The sequence below is a fragment of the Musa acuminata genome, chromosome BXJ2-1, assembly GCF_036884655.1.
Source record: "Musa acuminata AAA Group cultivar baxijiao chromosome BXJ2-1, Cavendish_Baxijiao_AAA, whole genome shotgun sequence".
Lineage (NCBI taxonomy): Eukaryota > Viridiplantae > Streptophyta > Magnoliopsida > Zingiberales > Musaceae > Musa > Musa acuminata.
Genome location: NC_088338.1, coordinates 542,351 through 548,865, shown reverse-complemented (window position 1 = coordinate 548,865; position 6,515 = coordinate 542,351). Strand labels below are relative to the sequence as shown.

General features: G+C 34.2%; 1 long non-coding RNA gene across 1 annotated transcript; it reads right to left on the bottom strand.

The window, feature by feature from the left end:
- Nucleotides 1-26: 26 nt before the first annotated feature.
- LOC135598315 (uncharacterized) lies at nucleotides 27-4,744 on the bottom strand. The gene is made up of 3 exons (XR_010481524.1): nucleotides 4,517-4,744; nucleotides 4,331-4,403; nucleotides 27-94 (listed from the first exon to the last, which is right to left on the bottom strand). It is a non-coding gene; the product is annotated as an uncharacterized LOC135598315 (long non-coding RNA).
- Between the last annotated feature and the right edge of the window lie 1,771 nt (nucleotides 4,745-6,515).

Here is a 6,515-nt window from a genome sequence, read left to right as displayed (position 1 = left end):
ACATCGCCCCCTTCACTAGTTTCCACATCTTTAAGAAGTTATATTCCCTCTGACTTCCAACATTTGGCCAGACAATACCTTGGACTTGAGGTAGCTGGAAGATAGTAATAATGAATTAAAGTTCCTACCATTATAAGAGAAACATTAGAATAAAACAACAAAAGAAATGGAAGCGCAATGCATCAAATAGCCTGCTACACCAACAAAAGACATAATAAAATGGCTGAATCTTGCAAGGATGATCGAGCAAGAATACTTGTGCAACGGAGACAGGTTAGGCATTCATGATGGGTTGATTCTAAGACACAAATTGTAGTAAGTGCCAACAAAATGTTTATGGTTTCTTTAATGCAATATATCAAGTAAAAAAGACTTAAATAATATTTTGAGTAGCAAAAATGTCAAGAAATTATTTCAAGAAAAGAAAAAAAAGACACTAACCTTAAATCCAACATAGTGGTAAAAGAAAGCCGAAGGGGAGACAAGTTACAAGCCAGGAGAACATTCTAACAAATCTAGCCCAATCACTAACACATGAATAGCTTTGACCAAACAAATTCAGCCAAAAATTCCAATGGACTGATCACGAAATAATATTAGAAATCAAATCGAAGTATAAGTTTTATGATGCCATAAATTCAATATCAAGTCCCTTTCAAATTGTTTCTAACAAAACCAATGACATTACCTTGCTCTTGTGATAGTGTTATCTAAGATTCACTTTTTCGTGCTGAGTAGAACATACGAATGACTCAAATTGAAGTTCAAAGTAATTTAAGTGTTCTCTCATTTTATTATATCGACAGAAGCATTTAAATAAACAGTGATAGTATCCACATGCCAGATGCAGTACACCTAGGACCCATAAAATGTACAGCATATTAAAAATCTTAGACATATATGGAAATTAAATAAACATATAAAAAGAATTACAAATGGAGTAAGTACAACATAAAATATGAAGCTCCCCTCAAGTCAAACATTTAATTAAGTACGATAACAACATACGAATTTTGAAAATTTTCCCAACAATATTATTTTAGCTACTAAAAGAAGCATGGTCAGCCATCAAGAGCATCTCACTAAATAAGCAAATCTATTAAGTGCCAGATTTATCAAGAAATAAAAATTCAAATTTGAATCCGGATATATAGTTTTCTTCTCCAAAAGATACTGTGAGCTAAACTCAGTCTAAACTATTAAGTTTATGCTGTTATAAACAGTTCATACCAAGAAAATACAAAGTCATGTTTTTTTCGTATTGCTCCTGAGTTCTTGCATTTAGGTTGCATGTTAAACTTTGACGAAGAAACCATTTCTCTTCCTCAAAAGGGCTATCAATAGCATTTTCTTGCACCAGTCTACTCCCTTTTAATAATTTAATTCTTTGCTTCTCATTTTGCAGAAAGCTACCACATATAGGCGAGATAGTTCAACATTTTCAAAAATAAAGTTTGCTCAATTCTTTTATATGTACTCCCAGATTGAGGATCTTACAGCGAATGTTGACAATCTTTCGTTCTATTATGCCTAATAATAATTAGAATATGATTCATTCTCACACATAATACTATCGAGCTTAATATAATTTAAAAAATTATCAACAATGGTTTAGACTTAAAAAGTAATATTCTCTTGAACTTGTCACCATTTTCTGACCAATGCCTAATTGCTTTTAGTATTGCAGAAGCCCCTTTTCTTTCTTTTATCTTAAGAGCTTGTTTATAATTTAGTGACTGGAAGCTTTGGGAAAAAGATTGCCTAAGGCAAGTTTAGGAATCCTCCAAGACCAAAATATTAGCCTCTACCTTACCAAATCCATGTAGTAATGGCAGGGGATCAGATAATAATCATGTCAATAAGAAATTTTTTAACTTGTTCATTAAATATAAACCAGTGAGTTAAAAGACATGTAAGTATTCTCAATATCTGGAATTACCACTTGCATATAATCATTTTCATCTTTGAGTTCACCATACTACTTGATTTTTGTTGCCAAGAATGATCATAAAACTCTTACTTAAGCTGAAAATATTCTTAACTCATAAAGCATAAGTTCATCAAGACATCAACTACATATAGAGGAGCACTAGGAGCAAGAGGAGTAGAGAAAGAAAAGAAAGATGAAGAGGAAAGGCACCAGGCAGGCAAGCTAGAGAGAGAGAAAGGGAGGTGTTAATGGTTTTATATAAATAACGACTTGAACACAAACCATCAAAAATGGATTGGTTTACAACCCAATTCTCTGTCAAATCAGTATTCACCGCCCAATTCATAGCGATACCAACAATTTTTCATACCTTGGTAGAACCTGTGAGACAAATAACATATCCTGCACATGACGACCCTTATGGAACAAATACTAATATCTTTTTCTAGGATAAATGCTGCAACTTCCAGAGTCACTATATTCTGAAATGGCAACTCTACATAATGCAGTTAACCTTCAGTACCATTAGACTATTAGGAAAACTTTATCATGGGGCATGTAGACAAAATTTCTCTGCCACCTTTAAAAGTTGAAGAATTATCAGAAGTAGTTGAACAAAGATATCAGAGGCAGTCCCATAAAAAGTTTTTAACATCATCAGCCATTTCCTTTACAATAGCCTAATTAAAACTAAAGCAAAAGATCAATCAAACTAAACTTAAAGGCAAATACACTTGAGGATTACTCAAGCTTCACTGTTCTATATTTCAGGACACATCAAACTTAGAAAAAAAATAGTTGATGCACTTTAACTGCATCAGCAATGTATCAGCTTCTTACTAAGACATCTATATGAACTAAGCGGCCAACAGAAAGCTTATTTATTTCCCTTGACGTCTGCCTAAATCAAGCTTGCTCACAATAGCAAGCATGCGAAAAGTTACAAACAACTCAGGCTCCAACTGGATTTCATGTTGAAGTTGAGAATCTCATGGATCAAGCATTCTTGGATAATAAGGATTGATATTATTATAACCAATTGTGGAAGAATTGCCGTAATTTTGTTGTCTGTTGCACAACCTATTTATAGAACATTTTTAGTTTGAATGATGCTTCAATGTAAATAAGCATGCATGATGACAATGGATGACGGTAGTGATGATGGATGATAATAATGTGAATTCCCTTGCTTTACAATGAAGTCAGACAGATCCAATAGCTTGATAAGCCTTCTTCTGGAAATTCTAGACCACACTCATTTCTAAATTCGAACATTATGATCTTTTTTAAAGTCAATTTGATAAGTAGTTTCAGGATATTTGCATCTTGATATGTTTACTAAAGTACCAAACCCTTTTAAGTCAGTTGGAGAATCTTATTCCAGTATCATGGGCACAATACGACATAATCAGCAAGCCAAGTCAAAATGAAACTCATTGAATATTGAATCATGTTTCAAGTTTTAAGTTTTTTGTAGTTTTCAAACTAATGCACATTAATTGCAATACATTAGGTACTTATTTGCTGTTGAAAGTCATGTCGAATTTTGTATAGAAGTGTATTTAACTTTAGCAAAATTTATCAAAATTTATCTACACAATCATTCGCTGAGAAAGCAAGGGCATGCAAACTATTAACACAATAACATACAAACACACTGGATAAAAAAGTTTTCAAGATTCGCTTGATGCTTACAATCTGTATCACTTGATGTGTGACTAGTTATATGTACTTGAATGCCACAAAGGAACTAGGAAAACCCTACGATTTATTTTTTATAATTTTCTTTTGAAACTAGACATTCTGCTATATAAGTCAGAATCCCTGGAAATCCTAGCTGATTTTGTACATAGACATCCCAAATTTTAACATCAAATGACTTATTGTCCAAACTAATTTAACCTCCAAAAGCCAGGCACATTCTAGGCTATACAGTGTGCCAATATCACTGGAATATGTTGATCCAAAATTCTTCTACATTGGCAATGCAATGGCTTAAGCTAGCTATATATGACTACTTTACTAAAGCCTAGTTTTTCCAATAATTACTCGTCTCCAAGTAGCTGACTTTATTTCACACAATCATTACCAAAGCATAAATTGAATAACTGTTTTTTTTTCTCTCTCCCTACCACCTTGGATTAAGTAATTTCCACATCCAAAGGTGCATAAGAACAACAGTAGTACATCAGTAGTGACTGTAGTGATTTCCCTCCTAATGCAGCACAAACAAGAAATTCAACCGACCTTCATGTTGTGGACAAAAAGTCGTTCTGATAGAACCAAAAAATCAGACGATCGTAAGCTTCTCACATCAATTAACATTTTGCTATTCCATCTTCTCGAATCGAACTATTATACATATAATTCATCAATTAAAGATAGAAGGGACAAAATTACCCGTTGTAGAACTCAGCGGCGGATCTGGAGCCATTGTGGAAGATAAACCAGAGCAGTACAAGAATCAATATATCTGCTCCCGTTTAAGGCGGTCCAAACCACCGAAAGAAGCTTTGTTTTTTTTGTCTCTTAATAATTCAAATGCACAAGCAAATCGAATCGAAACAAAAATGAAGGAAAGGATACTAAACAGGTATCGCTCCCACCAATCGAGCATGTAGAGCCCCATGGTGACGTTGTAGAGATGGATCTTTCGGCTGATCCAATTCATTCTGCCTCCCCTCTGTGATCCGGCCGTCGTCGAGACAATCCCTCTTGAATCAGGAGGAGACGGAACGGAGTCGGCCGCGCGGAGTGTGAAGGCAGACGCTGCGCCTAACTTTTCGGTTCGTGCTTGGTCTCGTTAGGGTTAATGACCGGTTTGTCCCCACTCTAACATACTTAAAAGAACCCGTCCTTCATATTAAATAAATAAATAAATAAATAAATCCTCAAGAAAAACCACTAAAAAGAGAGTATTAAAATGTGATTTCGTTAGATAAAGTCCCTAATTCAGATCATAATAATATTATTTTCTTGGTCATGGGAAATCATCTTTGGAGATCGTTAGAATATAATGTTAGATTTACTTTAGAAGCCCTAACAAATTAGACTATAAACAAATTTACATATAGATTAATTTTTCGATTTTAGTATCGATTGTATAACTCATTTAACCTTGCATTCTTACCAAATTTCATACTTTTGTTGTAACCTATAATCTTAAATAATCATTGCTTGCCCCAAAAGTGAATGCAATTAAATGATTTGTGTTAGTAACTTACTCCATCTTTGCTTGGCCTTTGATGTATTACCATTGTCTCGATCTATGTAATGACGTCAACATTAAATCTTCATTAGAAGAAGAGGCACAGTTACTCCAATGCTGGAAACCAAAGAAGAGTTCAATTCCAATTCGCAAAGCTACTATACCTCGACATTCTTGCAAATCTACCACAATGCCACACACATTCATGCAGAACAGAAACATGAATGCTACCTATCATAGACTAAATGCCAACTGTATAACGATGCATTCATCGCATCTCATAAATCTTCTGCATCTTGGTAGGAGAATGCCTTGACCTGAAGCATATAAACCCATAACGTTGTCTACATCACATAGCAAAATTTAGTTCAGACTGCGCATGGCTTGTGTATCCCATAATTACAAGACTCTCTTGATATGATCAGATCCACCTGTTATGTTGAAAGCCACCCAACAACAACATAAGAAGAAGATACAGAACTAGTAAAACAAAAAGGTTCTGCTATAACTCACAGGGCGATGGCTCGACCAACCAAGAATTCATCCATATAACTTCAGGTACCAGTTTCCACAGCTTAGAAAACAACACTAGAGCATGGCATCCATAAGGAGTGCTATCATTGTGCATCTTTCCAGGCTTTGTCTAGCTGTATCAGTAAACTCACTGTCTGTGCTAGATTTTTGAAATTTTGAATCACATATGCAATTAGTAAACTACAATATATGTTGACAAATGATTTAAGGGAAAAAAAATATGTTGATAAAGTATTAGCTCCACAAACAATTGGGCTGTGAAACATAGTTTTCCTTCATCATACAAACATAAACACTAAGATCATCAAAATGACAATAGAGCTATAACCCCTTCACAGCAGATAATGAGACATACACCTCCGTGAGATAAACCTACCAATTAGTAGCTTGTTCATGAATTAATTAGGTTTCTGTGAATATTTAAATGAAAAGGCCATGGATAGATTCAAAGTCAACTAAATCCTGAGCCAAATTATCATTGTTTTTCACCCATAAATAAATTGTGAAGTTGTTCGCAGACTGTTAAATCTTCCTTGAATACACATTCAGGCAAAGAATTCAGTGTAAACTCTCAGTTGAGTATCTCCAAATATGATGCTTCAAAGAAGCAGAACAGAAACTCCATATTAGTCATTAAAATAAATATAATCTGATAATCAGAATTTGTTAAGACAGCAAATAGGCGATACTAACATCGCTAATTGAATAAGTCAAAAAGCAACATGAGAAGCTTGTTTGCAAATTCTGACTACAAGACTTGTTTGAATAAATCAGAACAGTAGGTGAACAATGATATCATCACAAAGGAAAAATCTCACCCAATAAACAAGGGGAAAAAAAGCA